This window comes from Calonectris borealis, chromosome 1 (assembly GCF_964195595.1).
Source record: "Calonectris borealis chromosome 1, bCalBor7.hap1.2, whole genome shotgun sequence".
Classification (NCBI taxonomy): Eukaryota; Metazoa; Chordata; class Aves; order Procellariiformes; family Procellariidae; genus Calonectris; species Calonectris borealis.
In genome coordinates, this window is record NC_134312.1 from 17,082,987 (window position 1) to 17,095,749 (window position 12,763).

The 12,763-nt window shown below is 41.6% G+C and overlaps 1 long non-coding RNA gene across 1 annotated transcript; it reads left to right on the forward strand.

Annotated features, from left to right (window-relative positions):
• Window positions 1-238: 238 nt before the first annotated feature.
• Window positions 239-8,084, forward strand: LOC142081863 (uncharacterized). Its single transcript, XR_012673500.1, has 4 exons — window positions 239-372; window positions 1,646-1,695; window positions 4,830-4,988; window positions 7,854-8,084. It is a non-coding gene; the product is annotated as an uncharacterized LOC142081863 (long non-coding RNA).
• The last annotated feature ends 4,679 nt before the right edge of the window (window positions 8,085-12,763 follow it).

Here is a 12,763-nt window from a genome sequence, read left to right on the forward strand (position 1 = left end):
TTGCTGTCTTTCATTCATGATGCTTCTGTCTCATGCATATGCATAACTGCAGGGGCTAGATCCTCTTTCATGTTAAAAAAAGGAACTGGAATAATACCCCTGAAATCCGCTTTTCTTTTTGCATTTTCACTGATGTAATTGAGATTAAAATGTACCCCTTGGTCTCTTTTTCAGTGGTATATGGTCAAAATGTATAGTGCCCAGATTTGAGTTTTTTTAACTACATTAATTTTTGCAGTAGGGTGATAAACTGCCAAGAATGTGGAACAAGAACTATGCTGCTGTGGCTGCCCCCTTGAGCAAGATCCCTCTGTTCATCCGTGGAGGCTACATCCTGCCAGAACAGGCACCAGCCACGACCACTACTAAGAGGTAACGTCAATCTAAGTCCGTCACCAAACAACCATGGTGCGGGTCAGACCCACAGAGAGCCAAAAAGCAATCAAAAGAAAATGCAGAAGAGAGGCTATCTGCAGCTCCCAGCTGCCATCCCAGGTGATAAGCACAGTATTTTTATCCCACTATTCGCTCCATTGCATTAGGAGAAGTCACCCCAGAGATGACCCACATCATAGTTTGCACAGCTGAAACCTACTCCTGACTCTGTGATTATGCTCAGAAAAGCTTTTGCACCTCTTACTGCTACACTGACCTGCTGCCAGTCATTCAAGTAAACATATGCAAGTGGAAAAAGCAAAACTCCTCTTCTTGGATGTATTTATCCAATGCCATGGGCAAAGTGGAAAAGCTCAAATCTCTCTTGAGGAAAATGATTTCCTCACACCAATGGATAATATACTGGCCTCACACCTGAGCCATGCTCAGAAGCTAATGTGAGTAGTGAAGGAAGGGAACGGTGCTGTGCAGGAACCAAACCAAACCATAGTAAGGTAGCACTGGTGACCAGTTGCATCCCAGACTGCCCGATTTTCATACCTTAAGGCCACTAAAGAAGGGGAAACTTGTCCACACGAGCACTTGAAAAGTGGGAATTTTACACTTCAGTGGGACAAGGGACGGTAAACTTTTCATCATCATTTCAGGAGCCATTTTGGTGAGCGTGGTTGTCATTCTTCTGTCATGGCTTTTTTTGTAATCTTGAAATTGGAGTTAATTGTGTTCAAAAGTTTTTGCTAAATATCTTGGGACAGTGCCCACCAGTTTGTACTGACACTTCTCATCTGAATCCATTTGGGCTTGTTATTGCCCTGGATGAGCAAGGAGAAGCTTCTGGGTCTCTATTCTGGGATGATGGTGATTCAATTGGTACGCCTGGTTCCCCACTGTGAAGCAGTGTCTGTATACAGGGCTGTCCTCAGGCCGCCTTTTCAGCGGTATAATGGCACTGACTCCTGCTAGAAATAGCTGGAGAACTGACCCTAAGTTGAACGTTACAGAGGTGAGAAGCAGAGTGCAGCGTTTTGATATGCGAAAGGTGTGACACTGGGAACAGCTGGTCTGCTAGAGAGGGCAGTCACTCATGTCATGTTCCCCTCAGATCACCCTAAGGAGAATCGAGGAAGATATTAAATAACCCACAAATCATCTTAGTCTGACGATAGCCACTCGCTACAATTAATGTGAACTGATTATGGACTTTGCTCCCTGTTTTGATACTAATCCTCCTTGTTCTGTGTTTTGACAGATACTATTGAAAAGGAGAACTACTTCTTGGCTAAATATACATACAGCAAAGTAAGTAGCAACATAGAAGGTACCTACAAACATACAGGTAGCTGTATTTTAGTGTAGCCATTGTAAGGTCCTGCTGTCTAACTCTTCTCTGGAATGTTTTTTTCTTATAGCTTAGCCTTTAAACCTGGTAAGCTACCTAATGCTTTCATCTACAGACAGCTACAAAATAATCCAACTATGATGCTGCAGTTTTGTGTTTGCTTCATTGAGTATCATAGTGACACATCATTAATGTCCCTGCTGTGATGTGAATCTGAAAATCCACTTTTTCAGCTCAGATGTTTGGTTTTTTTCTGAGTCGCTGCTTATGGGGATGAAGGACCTTTTCCGTGTCTTCCTCCTGTGAACACTTTCAGTCTGATGGGTGGGAGAAGGCTACGTTCCTCTCTTCAGGATATCGCAGCAACTTCTTAACTTTGATCGCTTGAAGCTTGCATTTTGTGGTCCAGAGAATTACATAGTCTCACTTCTTTAGCTTGCATTTCCTTGTCTGACAGCACGGAGATTGCTCCCATGGTCGGTCTCCCGCGGAGCGATTCAGCACGCTACCAGCAACCCACCGTGCTGATCAGATGCTCCACGCAGCACAGAAATAGATAAGCCCAGGGTCAGTGCACTAATGCCTTTCACACAGCGCTCACTTCTGTGCAGACATGTCCTGAGAAAGCTCAACAGAAAAACCCAACGGTCTAGGCTTCAATTGAGAAAAATGCAATAAAATAAACCTACTAGCAGCTCATTAAGTATATGATAGTAAGTTGTGGGAGTTAGTGTAAAAAAACTTAACTTGCTTCAGCAATCTACACAGATCATATTTTATCTACAATTCCAGTGTCTGGTAAGAGATAGGATATTGTATGTAGACTGTGGCATGGTTTTCATGCCGTGTGTTCCTAAAAGCCGGAAAGTAGTCTACAGAAAATATCTAAAAAATAAAATCATGTTAACCCCTATTGTGATATTGCTCTTAGAATGTATGTATTCCAGGAGTGAGAGCAAGCCAGAGTAAACTGATGGGTTTTATGATGTAGTTTTGTATATTCGTGAGATATTTTCCTGAAACTAATATCACGTCTAGACTTTAAATTTAATTTTTAATTTATTTTCATCTTGATTTACCAAGAAAAAAAATTTTCTTCTACTTCAAAAAAGGATATTTCAACAGCAAAAAGGACGGCAAAATCACTTCAGCTTTCTGTAGTCTGCATATAGTAATTTACTGCAGGAAGGCTACAGAAAAACAATATCCAGTTTTATATTAAATTCTGATCTGTGCAAATTAGATTGTTGATTCACTGGCACTTCCATTTCTCATTGCTTATATTTGACTTCTGCCTGTAAATCCATGACCGAAGTCCCTATCTGCATTCCAATAATCTCTAATGTTGATTTTTTATTATGTGTTTATAAAGAAAAAAATCCATCTCAAATAGCAAATTGTAGAAGTATGAGAAATGTACGAAAGTCTTGGTATTTGTTGCACATTTCTATATTCCTAAAAAATTGTGGATGAATAATTTAATCACACCTAGTTTTAGGAGAACACACCAGTTTTGGTCCCTAAGAGATTTACTGATAAGGTCTGACATCACAGCATTTACTCTGAACGCAGCACAGTGTGTTGTGCAGGTAACAGCTACAGGATTAGACCCCCTCATTTATATTTGCATTTAAACAACCCAGAAGCTTTGAGTGATATCCGTAAGTTCCCTCCCTCTGATGAGAACTCAGGACCTTCCTGGGCAATTGCTTTAACCACTAGATATTTGGGGAGGAGAGGGTCACTCATTCCCCTGGACCATCACCTCCTTGTCTCCCCAGGACTGTCAGTTCCAGACCTTGGTCCAGAGGGACAGTGGTGCCTACTGCAGAGTCCTGGGTCAGGACCTCAGAGCTCGAGTGCAACTTTATTTAATACAGTTGTAATCACTGAGTTCAGCATCACACTGAGTTTGCTGGGTCCATGTGGCCACCTTGAGCTAGCTCTCCTGCTTGGCCACATCTGAGACAACAATAAATTGCTGTAGAGAGGTGGTCCCTACACTAAACCTCCCTGTATGCTGGAACTTTGCCAATGGGGCAAATATAAGTACCCTAACACATTCTCCAGAGGCTTTTAGAGGCCTCCCCCCATTTGCTCCATAATAGCCAACATTCCTTATTTAGGCAGTTTAAATCAGTGTGCTGGGGATTAGCACTTATTTTTAGTGTGGATGCCTGAAATAAGCAGTCTAAGCACAGCCCCAAGTTACAAATACTGTGATCTAGCTTCTGCTCCCCTCCTACCACGCACCATTGAAATAACGTAAGTAATTTATGCAAAAGGTTCCATCATGGGTTTCTCCTTGGCATATTTTTAAAAAGTCATGATTGCATAGCAATTCATCATTTCCTGAGCAGTGTAATTCATCTTTATTTCCTTAACAACTTTGATCACATAACAAATGCAATGATTCCTCTTCATTGCTTGTATGGGAAACTACTGTCGCTGGTGATCCAAATGAATTTGTTTAATGACTTTGTATGTCCCCTTGATACACCCTAAATATGGGATACATAGTAAATAAGAAATATAACAAACAAGGCTCTGGGGACATACGGCGTTCCTTCAGTGTCCTTAAAGCTGGGACGTACATAGCAGAGATTTCTAGCAGGAGCTGTGGGGATGTGGGACATAAAATAGGGGCAAAATATCTAGTAGCTGATGTTTGTGGAAGATGCTGATGGTTTAAAGCAGTTAGTTGTGGATGTTAACTAAATCTGCCCTAAGGTCACTATTTGAATCCATGTATCTGGATTTTGGCTTTGCATATGCCACTGCACCCTGTAAATGGGTACAAGAACCAAATTTGCATTGATTACAAGTAGACAAAACATGTCCAAGATTCAAAATGAATGTTGTAAATGCTATTTTGTTTCTTACTTTGTTAGTTTGTAATGATACACGAAACCTTTCTCATGTGAAAATTAATGTAATTGTTGTTTTTCCTTCACGGTCTCAGACTTTAATGTCTACATTGGAAGACATTCTGTGCATTCATTGACAAAGATGAGACCACAACAGTAACAGCATGCAGTAAGTCACCTCCAAAGAGTTGTCGTGGTCCTAAAATTTTCTCTGTGGCTTTTTACAGGGAAACCTGAAGACAGAAATACTTAAAAATGGCTACCGAGGAGCTGACACTCTGAAGTACGATAAAATTATGATTCTTGGCCTGACACTGAAACCTCATGCTGTTGCTCTGAATGGAAGAGCCATCCGTGGAGACGCTTTCTCTTAGGAGCTGAATGGGGTAAGAGCTGCGCTGAGCAATTATGAAAAGCCTTAGGGAAAGAGGGATAGTCAATGAGTAACAGGAACAGTTTCTCATCCACGCCCCTTTACATTTCCAAGGATAAGCGGACACCAATGCTTGATACAACAGTCTGAGTCTTGGAGGGGGAGGGGAGGGGTGGGAAGCGACAGCAAGAGCTTTTTTAGGAAACTTTACTCTTTGCTCTCTCTTTCATTTAGTGTCTGCCACTTATACAAGTTTTAAAGTAATGAAATAATGAAAAGAAGATATAACTCCACAAACTGGGAGAAATGTTAGCAGTTTTATGAGCCTTATTATCATTCTGATAAAATAAGAAAACCTCTCAAAGTTATATATTAGCTGCTGAAAAGAAATAGCAGAGGTATTTGCTTAAAACTACTTAGTGTCCAGAAATTATTACAGCGTAGCTGGCTCTGATGAGTGTCTCCCTATCTTCAGCGGAGGGAAAGGTGAATCTCTGCTGTGCATTTGTTCCTAAGAAACTATCACCACAATGAGACAACAGTTATAGTTTCAGCATCTTAAAGTGTCCAACCTCAGTGTCCCAGATACAAATGGATGACTTGCTTGTGCAGTGCTCCTCCTCTAGCACCAAGGAGGTGCCCCAGCGGGGACGGATTGAACACCCCTAACGAACAGCCGTGACAGCTTCTGTGGTTCCAATTTCCTTTTCCACAGGAGAATAGACAAAAGGGGCAACACTAAATAAACTTCCCTTGCTCTGGTCACTTGTCCTATATCTGTCACCAGCCACCAAGCTGAAGTGGGTCGTGCACACTCTGTATGAGATGTGGTACTCGCATCTCAGCACTGGTCTGCATCTCGGGAACTCCCAGTACTAACACTGGAAGATGCCACTAACTCATCATTCAATCAAAGATAGCTGAGGCAGCAAGCAATGGATGTCACCTCTTATGTTACTCTACCCACTTGGCTTAATGATTTCAGTCTATTTGCAACCAAAGCCTGATACCCATTATACACACCTGGTTCTAACATTTATTTTATTGACGGAATCTCTAAAGGAAGAAAATTGCTGAGACTACATTTCTGTCTTAGAGAATTGTAAAAAACTCACTTTCAGAGACGATGTCATAAATAAGTGTAATCAGTATCGCCTCAAGGGAAGAAATTGTTTAACAGCCAAACTGCCTCTAAGAAAGCTGAAAGCAACATAAATGTGGCAGGGTAAAGAAAACATTCCATTGAGACACGCTTGAAGGCACCAATCACAGAAATCCAGAAGATAACTGCATACTAACAGCATCACATAAAAAGATGATTAAGAAAGACTAAAAAGCGTGTCACAAAAGTATCATTTAAAATTTTATTTGAGCGCAAAAGATAATCCCAGTAATATAAGAACTATTTCAAATAACGGAGAAAAAAACACCAAGCTGCTGTAGTAGGAAAGGTCCAAAACTGCACAAAAATTACATTATTTAAATCAGACAGTAACCTAAACCAGCTAAATATATTCCTCTTACAATTCTAAGAGACTCAGTCAAACCTCTCCCACCATCCCTGTACAGATGTTGTAATGCCATTACCTATAATCCTCTCACGTTTGAGTCTCTATTAAAAAAAAAAGAAAAAGCACTAGCAGCTTGGGTTTAGATCTCGAAAACTTACAATCCATGTAATTAAAAAAATAATAAAATTTAAAGGGCAAATTTGCCACTTTCTCACAGGCTTAATGAGATTACATCCTGTATAATAGTTTAACAAGCACAAAGACTGTACTATTTGAAGGGATGTGGCAGAAAGTAACTTCTACCATATTGCTTTTGCCTTACAGAAAGCAAATTTGCCTAAAAGCAGTGCTTAAGTGCATAATTGAGCCATAGTTATTTGTATATAAATAGAAGCAGTCTGCTTAGTAATAAGCCACTTCTGTCTCTCTGATTCATGCAGCGCTACCCTGATCTGACATTTGTAGTATCACAGAATCTTCCTATTATTAGGAGTCTCTCATCCTTTTCTTTCCCCCTGGAGTACCGTAGCCTAAGAGCCCCAGGAGCTGTATCCTAACTGCAGCAGGGATGCTGGCGGGGCACTTCTGTTGGCCGGGCTTGTGCTGACAACAAAATGACCTGAGCATAGGAAGGTTCTCCTTTTTCTTCCACTTGCATCCTCTGCTGGGAAGTGCAGGGAGGTTCCCACTGTCCGTAGTTCCCAATGTCCGTGCAGTAGTGCAATCTGGAGCAGCCCTTCTGGCTGCCCGTCACTTTTGGGTTAGTGTTTGGATGGGGTTGCGGTATTTTTGTCTGGATCTGGCCCTGTATTTGAATAAAAGGCAAATCACTCAAGAAGTGGACTTCCTGCTTACCAAGTAGTGGTTGTGTTTGTGAGGAAAGGTGAAAACTTCACATACTTTGAAGAAGTGACCTAAGCATAGAGTGATGTTAACATGAATTTGTGGGTGGGCAGAGAAATAGTTAAGACGTGTGAATGGATATAATGCATTTTAAGAGATTATTAATTCTGAAACATAAAGAAGTGAACTGGTGAAGTACTGAAAATGGAAATTATGAGAGTAGCATAAAATACATCAAAATTAACATCGAACAGAGCGAGAGCAGGACAGGTATTGTATTTATAATTTCATATTTAATTCATGTTATTAATTAATTTTAAACTGTTCCTGAATTTCTAAAAGGGATGTTGAATTGGATACAGAAGTAGAAAAATGCATACTGCCATCAAGTCAGTCTTGCCTACCAGATAAGGTTAAGAGCATCATGAAGGTCTAAGCTTGTTTCCCTTCTTGTTCTGTTTTGAGCTGGTCTTTTTTAAGTTAACATAAAGTCATTAATTATTTTTGTGTCTTTTTTTTCACAGAAACTCACTTTATGGATTTCTGCCCCACTTACTCAGGAACTCAACATTATGATTTACTAGAATGGTCAGAAAACACTGACATAATTTAGCATCCCTGGCCCTCAGATATTGATCTTACTTTGATTTTAATGTAAAAAAACATTTAGCCATTAAAACGTTGCTTATGTACCTGATGACTGTTCTTTTCCTATGTAGTATTTGTAACTCAGTATTCTTCAAATAAAATTTTCAATAGTAGTTAATGAGTATTACCATAAAGTGATGTGCGTTCAAAATAGCAGAGAAGAAATCATCCTGAAAGTTCTCTCTCACTGCAGATGGAGATAATACTTGGAAATCTTCTCAATGGGACCATATTCTGGACTGCATACACTGTGGGTTTTTTTTTTTCAAACCTATGGCGGCAAAAAAAAAGGAACAAGCAGGTAGTCAGCTTAACTCACATAGCCCTATTCTGGGGGATGCAATGTGTGTTTGCCAGGAGAATGCGTGGGAAACACAGCTAATGAGAGGTTGGGGATACCTGGATCTACTTGGTACTTCAGCTATTTCTGGTTGCAGAATGATCTCCCAAGACCGTAAGAAGCTCCAGCTTGTGGAAATGGCTCTAAGGAGTCACTGTTATTTTAATAATATGATACATAATCGGCCATTAATACAATATGTAATACATATAATATATAATAAATATTAATATAATATTATATGAAATAGTATATAATCAGCTGGTATAAACCAGCCAATAGTTCCAGACTACAAAATCTACAACTGTAGCGATCACTTGCTTTTGTCTCCTTTTCTGGGTTCCTGAACTGTAATAAACGCAGCCCGGGCATGTCTTGGGATCCAGTGATCACAGAGAGAATTTTTTGAAAACTTGGGGGATTTCTTTTAAGAATCTGGTTCTCTCTGGAGACTTTTCCCAGTGTTAGAGTAGCTCTTACCACAGCAAATGGTTGGTGCCCTTAAATGTACACCGTGACTTCCGACAGGAGGGATCCACATCATGGCAGGGTCAGAGCTTCACAAACTCAGCTGTTCCCACGCTTTTAACTCTAAGCTAAAAACCTCTTTTTACTTTTGTTGATATTTATTCATGAGAAACCTGAGTCACAATTTGCAACCATAAGAGCTTTAATAGTAAACAGACACTCCAGTAAGGAGGTTGGGAAGGGACTGTGATCCAGTTTAGGCTGCTAGCATCAGCTCTCCCTTCCCCAGCAGTGAAGTTCCCCCCAGAACATTGCAGGCACTGTTAAGCTTCACCTCAAGCTCTTTAAGGTGCTCGTGACTCTTCCTATTCTGTCTCTCACCATAACAAAAATGTATGGAAAATTCTCTTGTGGCAGAAATGCCACGTCAGTTCCCAGCAAATTAATTCTGCTTCCAAAACTCCACAGGGAAAGACCTCAGCCACATTCCACTCCCGCAAAAAGCTCCCCAACGCTGCTTCTCCATGGGAAACTGCTCCTGACGTACAGACACGAGTGCAAACGCGGCATGTTTTAACAAGAATGTCTGATTTTCACAATGTTCGGTTCTTGACCACTCAATGATAAGGATTTCATCTAGGTGTTTTTACATGACCACATTTCTTTTGAATTAGCCAGGACACACAACACAGCAGTGAATTTCTCCAGTTTATGCCAGCTGCAGGAAGACAAACACAGGTCTGCCTGGCTGTTAGAGGTTGCTTTCTCAAAGTGAGATGGGTCTTGCGGAGAAACCTTAAGACCTGGATCTGACCAGAGTTTTGCTGGCTGCAGCAAGGTCTGCTGTGAAATGTATCATCTGCTCTGCACCGTGCGGAGAAAGCAACTTGCTCATCGGCTCTTTTGTGGGAAGAAGCTGAAGAAGATACTACAAAAAGACATAGCTGAAGGTGGTGAGGAAGGGCTGAGGAAGAGCAGAGTATGGGCAGTGGGGTGAAAGCTGAGCTAAGGTGATGGATGTGACAACCATCCTCCCTGCAGGATTATAGCACAAAATTAGACTCCTTGATGAAATAAAAACACTAAAAAGGATGCCCCTCTGAGTCTGTGGAGGGGGCAGACTAAGGACTTTGTGCAAAGGAAGGATGTCAGTAAGGTTTGTGAGAGCTGTGTGTATTCGGGAGAGAGAAAAACAGCAGAACCTCTGTCAGAGCAGACACCAGAGGCAGGCAGCCAGAAAGAGCAGTACTTGTTGCATAAATCTGAGGAACAGCAGCGTCCCAGAGGACGTGCCTGTACTCTGTGTCCCAGCTCTGCACCAGAGAGCTCCGAGCAGGGCCAGACCAGCCGGAGGCTCCAGCTGGCACAGGAGGTGCCGGCCCAGCTGCCACTGCCCGCGCAGACGTTGTCTCGGGGCTCGGCCACCCTGCCAGTCGTCCTCTCGTGCTGCCTGCGTGAGCCTCGTGGCTGCTCACCCCGTGCGTGTTGCAGACAACCAGAGAAAGCTGTTGGATGGCCTGACAACGTGGGACGGATGGGGATGACTAAAGCAGACCAGTCCTCTGCAGAATCCAGCCTCTCCCACGGGGTCTTTGCAAAGATGGCATCAAAGAGGTACCTGCTCTCAGTTTTCCCCCCAAAGTGAGGATGTTAGCTCCTCACCGTGGCAAAAGAGCAAAGAGCGAGACAAATCTGAGCGCTGGGTCAGAGAGAGCAAATTTGTAAACACTCTGGCTGGGAGTGGGGGGACAAGATGTTCTGGTTTGTTTGGGGGGAGGGCTGGGGTTTCTTGGTGCGGAGGGTTTGTCTCTAATCTGCCTTCCAGTGTGGGTAAAAGCGGGAGTGGGAGACGAGAGGGAAAGTGGTAAATTTGCTGACAAATGGTGAAAGAGGAGATTGGTGTGGAAGTTGGAGCAGGGGAGAGCAGGCTGGAGAGCAGGGGAGATGTCACCTCGGCTGGATAACCGTGTGGAGCCAGCCAGTGCTCACTGGTTTTCCATGAAATCAGTGACTAACCTAGCAATTTCATATATACCTTAATAAAATTAGAGCAGAAAAATACACTCCTACTGGCATCAATATGCTGTTCAGGCTTGTATTACAACCTGGATTTTATTCCTTTCTTGTTATCTTGTAGCTTCAGTGAACACAACAGAAAATCACTAGTCAGTAATACATCCGCCTTGGGCTCTGATTTCACCTGTTTATTTTGTAAAAGTAAGCAAGACAGCCCTTGGTCGGCATTTGTATTAGGGACATCAAAGAAAAATGGAGTTTGTGTGTGAGTGTGTGAGTGTGTATCTGGCTATTTATCCTCTCTGAGCATCGAGCTGCAGTTGTAATTTTAGATCTTTTACACTTTTTTGAAGTTCTGGTTACACTGCTTGTTCTTTCCCACCCCAACCATTTATTTCTTTTTTGATTTTGCGAAAAGGATAAAGACTTCATCAAAAAATACAGAACGTGTGTTACAAGTGATATGAGCTCGACCCAAGAATCTACAACCAAATATTTTACTGTCTTTTAAGATTAGATTAGATTAAACGTGAACTTCCCCGAGTGTTGCCGTGGATTAAATTTATTACAGATACAGATCTTCAGTGGAGAGAGAACTTCTCAGGCTGGGATTTAAAAGTGTCTGTAGTCAGCTGTGTTCTCCAGCCTGCCTTTGTTAGCCATAAAACCCACCAGCTGAGTCCTTCCGAACCTGAAGGAGTTGAAATGTAAGGGGAAAAAAATCTTACTTTGCATTTCAAAAAGCAGTTAATTCTAGGCTCCTGCCTTACAAAGCCATAAAGGGAACACAGAAAATCACCAGCCAATGTACACTGACCACTAAGAATATGCCATTAGGCTTCACTTCTGCAGAGAAAGAAAAAGTAAACATTTTCCATGCTACTCCATGTACATTTCAAATTTTTTTAATCTAAAATGGGTGATTTTAGGTTTAATCTCAAGGGATCCTGCTGCCCTTTCTTGCGAAAGGTTCATGCTGATTTTGTATAACATGAAAAGATGGTGGCAGCCCGAATCAGTTTCGCTGAGAGAAGGAGCACAAATTAAATGAAGGGGACAAGGACAGAGGGCTCTGCTATGCTCAGTAAGCTGGACACGAAAATCACATATGGCCAAATGTAGCATTGTATGTCTTGGAACAAAGAATAGACAAAAGAAGATGGGACACTGCTAGGGCAAAGAGACACTGGAGGAGATTTGGGGTCCTGTTGGATGAGCACCTGAGCGTGAGTTCTCAATGCAAGTTTTAATGAAAAAAGAGGTAGTGCAATCTCAGATATACAGACAAATAAAGGCAGAGATGTTACAATTCATCTGTTTGTTATACTGGGACCACCCTGCTGGAATCCTGTGTCCCATTCTGGTGTCAGAAATTCATGGAATATACTGAAAAAAATAAGTTTGATACAGAGAAAAGCCACAAAAATGTCTGAAGGAGCAGAAAAATGCATCTTCCAGTGAGAGCACCAAGGAGCTCAACCTGTCTCTTGTTGGCCAAGACAGGGCTCTGTCCCATGGGAGTCTCAGTGTAACTACGGGGGCAGAAATCTGGTGGCAGAACGTAAGATTCAGTGTCTGTTAATGAAACTAGACAAATTCAAAAGGTGATATTTTAATTCTCAGTACAGCTTGTCAAGAGCTGTGATGAATTCTCCTGCAGCAGAAATTTTAAAATGAGAACTGAACACTTTTCTGAAAGAAATGCTTTTTGCTCAATAACTCAGGAATTTTTTGGAACTGTATCCCCAGCCTGTGTCATACCAACTGATCACTGCAGTTCCTCTTGGGTTTGCAATTATGAATAATGAAAGGGGTGTTTTGTAGGTTTTTTGCATAACATATTTAGATTTCAGTGACAAGCCAGTGCTTTTGGAGGTCTCCACATAGTTACAAAGATCATAAAATGGCATTGATATAATCAGCTTTTTGGTAAGTTTTGATACGTAATATATTTTGAATGTT